The sequence below is a fragment of the Cygnus olor genome, chromosome Z (genome assembly GCF_009769625.2).
Source record: "Cygnus olor isolate bCygOlo1 chromosome Z, bCygOlo1.pri.v2, whole genome shotgun sequence".
Taxonomy (NCBI): Eukaryota; Metazoa; Chordata; class Aves; order Anseriformes; family Anatidae; genus Cygnus; species Cygnus olor.
Genome location: NC_049198.1, coordinates 18,877,861 through 18,888,283, shown reverse-complemented (window position 1 = coordinate 18,888,283; position 10,423 = coordinate 18,877,861).

Here is a 10,423-nt window from a genome sequence, read left to right as displayed (position 1 = left end):
TGAGTCCAGAGGAGGGCCGCGAGGATGATCAAATTGCTGAAGCACCTCTCCTATGAAGACAGGCTGAAAGAGCTGGGGTTGTTCAGCCTGGAGAAGAGAAGGCTCTGGGGAGACCTCACTGCAGCATTCCAGTGCCTAAAGGGGCTTATAAAAAGGGTGGAGAAGGACTCTTTTCTTGGGTAGATAATGATAGGACAAGGGGGAATACTCTTAAACTAGAAGAGGATAGATTTAGATTAGACTTTAGGAGGAAATTTTTCACTGTAGGGGTGGTGAGGCACTGGCACAGGCTGCCCAGAGAAGCTGTGGATGTCCCATCCCTGGAGGTGTTCAAGGCCAGGCTGGATGGGGCCTTGGCCAACCTGATCTAGTGGGTGGCATTCCTACCTGTGGCAGAGGGTTGGAGTTAGATGATCTTTAAGGTCCCTTCCAACCCGAGCCATTCTATGATTCCATGATTCTATGATTCTATGATATGCACACTCTGGGTTTGCTCTTCTTAAAATTAAACTAGTTTTAAAGTCTGCTAAAATCTATATGATCTGTACCAACATTCATCAGCTGGGTGCTGTGTCTCTCCTGGAAGTGTAAAATGAAAGCAAAACACATGTTTAAAAGCATGTGAGAATGAAGACCATGTCTACAAAAGATACTAACTTCACTGTGTGAAAGAAATGATCAAGGGGGTTGATAATATGTGATTTACTCACACAAATCACTCAAAACTACCTAATTAGCAAATCAATTTCCTTATTGATTTTCCCTAATTTCCCTAATTTGATTTCCCTATCAAATCCTCTAAAAGTAAATAAAAGATTATTGACACAAGTGGTGAGGTTTCTTTGTTTTGTTTTGTTTTGTTCTGCATTGTTTTCTGACTTCATTTTTTTCAGCATTCAGAGCTCTGTAATATTTTAAGCCTTATTCAGAAAGTACAAGGTGACATGCCTTCTAATACTTAGTATAAGAAGATCAGGGAAAAATATTTTTAAAAGCATTCCACAAATGCATTTGAATTACTATTAATGTTCTTCTTTTATAGCTTCATACAGAGATAGTCAATAAATTAAACCTTTAGACAAAAGTCAGTGATGATTGACCAAGTCAGAAAATACAAAGTAAAAAGTATCGATGATTTTGCGGACAATTAGATCAGGTTAATAGTCAGAAGAATTTGTAGTTAGCTCTGGAGTAGATCATAGTAGTAATTACTTTATGGGATTTCTATATGTCCAACTTCTTCCATTTCTTAAGAGCTAAATATCCACGTCTCTACTGCTGTATTGCTCACAAACGAAGGCAAAAGAATGATCATGAGAATAAATCATCTTTCTAGATGAGAGGTCAGGAGACTCCCAAGGCAGGAAAGGGTTGCATCAGTAGCACTGTATTCAGAAATTGGTACTATTTGTATTTTAACCTGTGATGAGCCACTTAGATAAGGGAGCTTCATAGTTTCTCCGGTTATAACAACAGAAAACTTTATTAAAGGCTGAAACAACTTTATCAAAAATATACTTGGAGTCTAAGTTAAGTGGTTTATTTTCTGCCGAACCATGTATGGCTTTCTGGCATATCAGGGAAAATTTCAAGCTTAATGCATGACTCTTCACAACTTGTTTCTTATTGTACCTATTACCCCAACAGAAAATTGGGGGGAATAATTATCTTCATGTCTAGAAAAAATTAAAATAATCAAAGAAAGCCCCCACCTCTCTCTCCAGAAAACACTTGAAAGCACTTTCTTTTTGAGGCAGTTTAATGCACAAGAAAGAATTATGTTCAGGGAAAGGAATTTACAATTTATATAAGATCAGACTGTTCTTACAGCACAGTGCTGCTGCACAGCATGGGGTGCCTTTTCTGAACTCTATTGTTAGACCATATTGGCCTCAGCTCCACTCTTCTACAATATCCAGATAATGCTGAGGCCAAGGGGACAGAATTATGGAACATTCATCCTCATTACAATGTTTGGAATACGATATACATTGGAGAAAATGTGAAAGCATATACTTACGGCACTTATATTAAAGACAGTTTTTCCTTTAAAAACAAAAAGTAACACATGAATATAGACGTGAAAAGGCAGAGGTATTTAATCTAAGTATTTTTTATAGTAATGTGATTGTTCAAGGTGAAACATACTTTCCTGGACTGAAAAAGAGAATAAACAGTTCAGAATCTGCCACTTGGTCAAGATGTATTTTGCAAAATATTGAAGATGGCTTACGGAAAGTTTTATCTCTGCCTTGTGTTGTTGGAACAAGTTAAACTAGCTGGTGCTCATGGTATCCTGGTATCCTGTTGTTTGGGGAACATTGGATAGACTGGCCATGAAAGTACCTATCATAGTTACTAAGGAAGTACTTATCATGTAAGCATGTGGAGAGTTTAACACCACCCCGAAAAATCTTTAAATTTGTCTATGAATCGGTGATGGGACTTCCATCTTCATGTCCTGAGGGATTACAGAGCACATTGTATCTGAATTTCTTCAACATGATTTAAAGGATGTCTGATTAGCTGAAATTTCAATGCCATTTTATCTTTCAGGAAACATCACTCCCAGCAGGTTGAACCTACTTTTTTCAAAGCACTGCTTAGTACTTCAGATGTCTCTATGCATAAACTGCTCCTAGCAATTGTGAGCCAAGAGAGGCAGAGCTGCTCTCAGGGACTCCAACTTACTTGCTGTACATGCATGCTGAAATATCATCAATCCTTTAGCTGACTTGGAGTAAAACCCTACGCATTTGCATTTCAATATATGCAACGAAAAAGTTATCTGGATGCAAGTTCATGATATCTACTACAAAATTGTACTTCAGATTATATTCTTGTGGGCTTGTGAACCTGAACACTGGAAAATCTGATTTAAGATGTGCATGATTATAAACCTGTGTGCTGCTGAAGATGCAAGGTTGCAGCAAGAGCGTCTTACACAGTTACTAGGATGTTGTGCACTGATCACAGACAGGATAGCCCTGCAAACCAGGGCTTATGCTGAGCTGCAGGATTGCGTGACTGTGCTGTGCTCTGCAATTCATCTTATGCTGTCCTTAGACAAGAAGTTACCTCCGAGCCTTCAATGCCCTAAGGCCATTCAGGTCCAAATCAAAACTGAGGGAAGAAAGAAAATGAGGAGAAAACACAGCACAGATAATGGAGACTTTGAGGTGATAACATATCAGAGAGATAAACAAGAATACACAATTGGAGACAGAAAGCAGGCAGACCAAAAGTCTGATTTTTATCTTTTACAGAGAACACACATTATTTCTGCATGCTTTGAACCTGTGGACCATGATCACAAACATAAGTTTACAAAATATGGGATGTTGTTGCCCACATTTTGGAGAACAAATCTGAATACTAACAAAACAGAAAAGTGATGGTAGTGTAAAATTGTATCTTACTCACACACCCATTTACAGCTTTCCTTTGATTGATCATAGGATGCAGCTAAAACTGTTAAACATTTCCTCTCCTAGAATTTAGCAGGAAGATCGATCATCATACTTTATTTTAAACTGTAGTCAGAACTCACAGAAAGCCTGTTAGAAAATGTAAGTGCTGTCAGAATCTTTTCTTATAAGAGTGCTTGCAGTGAAAGCCCTAAGAGCTACAAAGCATGACATGAACAACCTTTATGATTAATTATAAATGTTTTATTATATGAGAAAACAACATAAACTACCAGGGATGTCAAAACATTAAAGCTTTTATGTTTGTTCTTTTCACTTAAGTCACTTAAGTCAGCTTCTTTGACAAGAATGATCTGCTTAGTGTGAGAAATTTTACAGTCCAAGTATTTCAAGCAGGAATTTTCTCGTGTTGCTGTGACAGGCAGTGGAAATTTTAGCTACACACCTGGGTTTCCTCTGGCCATTCCTTCTGCATCTTTACATTAAATTAGAGACAAGAACCGTAGTAGTAATTTTATAACAGTAGAAACTATAACTTGCTTTTTTTTTTTTTTTTTTTTTTTAAGATGTGGAAGCTAAGCAGCCCCACAAAATGGAGACAGCCTTGTGTTTCACTTCTCTGAGAATATTTTTGTGCTATGAAAAAAGAAATGAGTTCACACTCATCCTGAGCTGTCAGTACTTAAATCAAGTGCCTCAAAAGTAAATGGAATAAAATAATGTTGCATGACCAATAATAGAAAAGACATGTTGTTAAAGTGGCACCATATGTTATTATTTTGTACACTTCAAAAAACAACATTCCAGCTTTTACAGGATGAAAAATAAAGACGTTTGTCTTTCAAAATGTCATCTTCAATTCTCCACCCAATAAAAAAATGAAAGTTTTAAATTAGTTCAGAAAAGCATCATGTTTGTCTTTTAGTTAATGGCACTTCATCAGACAACAGATAGAAAATGTTCTGACAACTGGAAATTGTCAGTGAGATGCATCCAACAGCATGACATCTATTTCTATCCCTTAGACTTATGATTTGAGAAAAACTGACTTTGTACCTCTCTGTATTTAAGAGCACAAGCTGCTGAAGTGCTCATTCCCTGATCCTAAGGAATGAGGTATGGCATGAGAACATACCACACCAAAACTGCAAACCTGTAATTTCCTTAAGGAAACCCCAAACATCTCTTATTTTACTTGATATTAGACATGAAGCTGGACCTCTTAGGGTCTGACCCCTGGAACTGACAGGGGCCTGTGGCCTCACAGCAGCAATTGGGTCAACAACAAACATGATCCAGGGCCATGCTTCAAAACAGAAATAACATGAGAAGTCTATCCAACATCAGTACAGCTGGACTGTTAAAATGCTTGGACATGAAGAAGTTCTGATAATTATTTATTAGTCATTCTTGTAATCAGTCAGGTGAAAATAATAACTTGTAGTCCCCTTAAAAGTAGTTTTGGGGAAGCCAGGTTTTGTACATAAACACAATAACTGCAAGACACAAAAAATAGGACTGAAAGACATTATAAAGTATGGAAATACAGGTAAATCCCAGGTGAAAGCCTGCTATTCACTCTCTGGAGCCCACTAGAAGACTTTCAGCTATAGCTTTCAGCCCTTATCAGAAACTTTAGACTGTCAGACAAGTGGGTCCACAGATGGTCCCCAAGCATATCCAGGCACTGAACTAGTAGCAGTTTCACAGCTCAGTCAAACCTGGGGAACAAGATTACAACGCAAGGCATGAAAGCCTGTGCAGTACCTGTTCTCCCTCCCCATGTACGTATTGGACTATTTAAGCCCTTCTTCAGTGTCAAATGTACTGCTGAATTTAACTGAGGCATGTGACTGCATGACCACATTTTGATCCATATCTGAAAAGGCCGTGTGACTTAGGATTTTCAAATACATATTTACGTTCATGCACCTAAATCTTAACCTTAGCAATTAAATAAGTAGCCTGATTTTAGAAATGAGTTCATTTGGTCTTCACAGTCAGTAGCCTGTAAGCTGCATATCTTACAGGAAAAGAGAATGTTTTTTAAAATCACTCTGTTACAAAACTCTCAATAGATTATTTTCCAAATGTTTTGCTCATTATTAAAGAACTAGATGGGATTATGCATAACATGAAAATCCATGATAACCTTTGGTTAGATTTAAGCCTGTAATACTACTTTGATTCAAGTATCCTAACATGTTAATATAGGCTAGTCTGCTCAGTCCCAGTTCTCATTCAGGCATGTACAACTAGACTGTAATTTGCATTTCTCTGCCCTAGAGACAAACTCTGCAAGGTTACATTATTTAGACCTCTCCCTTCTGACCAAGTACATTTAAAACAGAGGTAAAGATAGAATTAGTTAATTCACTCTTAATAAAAACTACACTTTTTGTATTTAGCTGCTGAAAATGCAGTTTTAGTTAACTGAGAACATCAGCTGAAAAAAGAAAGAGAAAGAAAGGAAGAAAGGAAGAAAGGAAGAAAGGAAGAAAGGAAGAAAGGAAGAAAGGAAGAAAGGAAGAAAGGAAGAAAGAAAGAAAGAGAAAGAAAGGAAGGAAGGAAGGAAGGAAGGAAGGAAGGAAGGAAGGATAAAAAAAAAAAAAGAGCAAAATAAATTATGAGAGTTTAGGCTCGTTACCCAATCAGGAACTAATAACCCTGGTGCCTTCCTTGAAAGAGAGTCAGGGGTTCTGTAGCTTTATGGGTGGTGAATGTCATTATTTGCTTTATTGTGGTACTTGAGAGCTCCAGCTGAGATTCGAGTCCCACTGTGCTATCCAAAACCAATGAGGCAATCAATGCCCCACTGCATGTGCTTACCCACAATCTCAAATTGCAAGGCTACAAGGGCTGTGACTGTCTGTATTCCCCCTGCTAAATCCTCAGCTCCTTGCATCTCAGGGTGGTTGAGCTGAGTTTTTCTGGATGTCCTTCTCTGTCCTGCAGGTTAACAGGACCCCATGGTCTGGATGCCTCACATCTCAGAGGCCGTGCTAATCCTTCATCTCTGCAGTCCAGGCTTTCTAGGAGTCTGGTCAAGTATCTGCTTTGGTTCACTGCTTTATTTCTTCAGACAAACAACAGCTAACTCACATAACACACCAGATGGCTTAAGAAAGTATATAAATCAAACAACTTCTTTCACTATTTTTTTTTTTTTTTTTTTTTTTTTTTTACAAATTTGGGTTCAGCACTCCAAGATCAGGATTGCTACTGGCTAAAGAGTTTGGGATTGTTTCTCTCTCACTAACTTTCTGAACATGATTTGTTTCCTAAAACATGCCATCTTTAATCTTTTCTTCCTCTAAGAAATTACCTTTCTTATCTCAAGTCTTCAGATGACTCATTAAGTTCATCAGCTGCTTTGTTGGTTAGTTATTTCTCTGGAGATATTCAGATTTAGGTTTCTGTTCTCTGGAGCCATTTCTTTAAATGTGACCTTTTCCACATGAAGAAAGATCTCATAACTACTCTCTTTGTATGTATCCACTCAGTTCATATCCTAGATCATCAACATGGTTACACTAAAACCTCTGCATGGTGAATCAAAAGGAGCCTTTTAGCAGTTGTCAAAAAAAAATCAACACAATCTGAGTTCAAAGGAGGACACTGTATTTTGTGATAAATAATCTAGCCGATTGCTCTTTTACCTTCAACCTCTCTATTGCATGTCATCATGCTGGAAAACCAAACTCCATGGTGATTGCAAATAAAAATGCATCTGTCTGTTACAAACTGAAATCTATCAAGATACATGCTTATGTGAATATTCAGAAGCAGAAGAATCGTGATCCCTTTCTATAACCTCAATGAAGTCTCAAGGTGTAAGGAGAAACTGGGGCAGTTTCTGTGGCAAACTGATTTCCAAACCAAAACTGGATAGTCTGTGTAAGCACATTTAAACCTGGTGTGAGAAAAATCTCAATAATTTTCTTTGGACAGGATCTTTTGTGAAGCTATTTTATTTGCGATTGCAATGGTGGGCATCCTGCAAATAGGAGCGCATAGTAGAACATATCATAACCTTATATTCCCTATTACCTGACACCTGATTTCTCTCCTGTTTCCTCATTGACTGAGTACTACAGGTTCACAACTTACTCGATGCCCTTCTATACCATATATATACAATTTTATTTGACCAACCTTTAATTTCTCCTTTTCCTTTTTTTTTTTTTTTTTTTTCCTTCTTCTCTTGTGACTAGAGGGCCCGTGATTTTTGTTTTTACTCATTTCACATGGCTCATCCTGTTTATCTTAGCTATCCTCCTTATTTTGGGACAGTGAGACCTTCCCTTTATCTGCTTAACATACTCCCCATCGCTACCCCGCACAATCACTTTTGAATATGCAAGGTTAGTGGAATTTTCCACTGCAAAAACACCTTCTATTGCAAAACCACAACTTTGTTTCTCACACTGGGGATATGTAATTGAGCATAAAAATGTTTCTATGTTGTAACACCTTTTTAAAAAGTGTCAATTTGTGATGCCAAGTTGCCTCTTCTCTTTTCTTTGTTTGGGGCAATGTTTTAAATTTTGAGGCTGAGGAAGCTAAACAGGAAATATAAATTACTCTTTTTCTACTGAAAATGACAGTAAATAATCAAATTATATTTCCAAGCAAAAACCAAATGCTGTTTAATGGATGCAGACTTTAGGCCATCAGAAAATATTCGTATGTAGCTTGTCCACACTAGGTGTTTTAATTTTTTAATGATCCACAGAATTATATGCAACAGTTTTATGTAACAAAGTAGCTACATACTAAAAGCCTTCCAGTTTGTTCCCTTGCAATTTCTCTAACCAACGTTGATACACTGCAAATAAAAACATGCTAAGAACATGATGATACAGGGAAATGGAAAAACTTATACTCAAATGTAACCTCAAAATTTCTCATTAACTGAAAAGTAACCAATATTTCAGTGACCATGCTTGATTACTAATGCTGAAGGCCAGAGGCTCTTCTGTTGAAATTCAGTCTAGCAAGAAACTTCTTATTGTGATTCACCTTGTGAAGGAATAACAATTTCTCAAGCTTACAAGCTTGGTGTATGTATGTAAGAAATGAATTTTTACTGAATATTTGCAGAAGAAAGAATGCCTACAGTGTGGATGCTTCTTGTTCTTAAATAGTACTGGAGCCTAAAATCCTTCTAAAATGTGAGATAATTATCCTAGAAGTCTAGTCCTCCAAATACACAGGAGAAGAGAAGCAAACTGATCAAGGGTATGTTTTGAGTTGGGAATGATTATAGGTGATATTTTGATTATCATCTGTGTGATATATCCCAGAGAAGCCTTAGCTACTTCATCTTCAGATGCACAGAAAGATGAAATGTAGAAAGGACCTTTACTAGGTAAACTATGAGAAGAAAACAGAAGGTAGAAATCAACAATATATGCCCCTCATATTTTACAAATATATTTGAAAAAAAAATATATCTTATTGAACAAATAAATATTCTAAGATATAAAACGTTCATTAAGTACTGTCACATTATACTACATCATTCAGCAAGGTCATGGTTGTGTAACCATTAGGCACTAGAACTAAAGCTAGGAACACTGGGAATTAAGAATGCCTCTGTCTGAAGTATTTCATCTCAATCCATGACCACAGGAAATATTAAATTAAGTATTATTAAAGTGTTACAGAAATTAGCCAAGGTAAATCCAAATAAATTCAGAAGATACCAGTATTGCTTTTCTTTGCATCAGCTCAAAACAAAGATGGTGCCTGAGCATGTTCTTGCTGAGAGAAATATCTTTTCAATGGTTAAAATCCTAGTAACTGAGGTACTCTCTACAATACATCATAAAGAACCTACAGCATTTCTTATAAGGGAGCCTCCATATCAATGTCATAGCTTAGCAGTTACTTCTCTAAAGGATTAACATGAGACAACCCAAACATAAGTACTTTAGCAAGAAGCTTTTCTTTTTTTTTTTCCTGGAAAGGTGATTTGCACCCACTGACAGATTTTTAGGGGGTTCCAAACAGAAAGAAATTCAGAAACATTGTTCCAGCTAATTTCTCACTACATAATTAACATTGTTCTAATTATTAATCATCCTCAGTTTCCATAGTGTTTCCTGCTTCCTGTCACAATGAAATATGTTGTGTTGCATGAATATAGTTTTAAGGATAAAAGTTTCTTACATATCTTGCACAATAAATAAATAAATGAATAGATAGATAGATAGATAAATAAATCACAACTGAAATGGTATTGATCATGTCCTATTTCAAAGAAAATAACTGCTACACTTCTGCAGCTTACCAGAGATATCTGAATGTACCAGCTTAACCTTAAGTACTGATCTTTAGAATAGCTTGCAAGGCCATCTGGGTCCATATAAAGGACCCCAAGATGACTTATATTGAAAATCAGGTGGAGAGGGATTTTGAGAGTTAATGTCCTCTAATGTCCCCTAACTGTAAACCAAAGGTATGGGTCAGTTAAAAATACACAAAAAAAAGACTTTTTTTTTTTTTTTCCCTAAGGAAGGAAGGGCTAAGGAGAATCTATGTTAAACTTTCTGACCTGGCAACGTGAGTTACTCCATTGAGTTACTGAGGGTAGTTATGGAGACTAAACAATGCTTAGTACTCTGAGCAAGGTGAGACCACTCATAAAGTGAGTATCTCATAAGACTTGGCCTTCAAACTTCAGCTTTCTACATGTATTACTGCAACTTTTCCTAGTCTTGATGTACAGCCATTACCAATTTTTTCAGGACAGTGTATATTTACTATTTGATATATGTAATGACCCTATTAATACAATGTTGATGCAAATGCCCCGTAATTATAATCGTTTTCCTTTCAACAGCTAAATGAAGAACGGAATAGCATGCTACACAGCCTTCTTTTTATGGACCATAGCAGTGGCTCCTGGACTCCAGGTGAGTTACATGACATTTCATTTTGTCAGTAATTATATACCAGCTGAAGAAAATACCACATGCTGATGCTTTCCA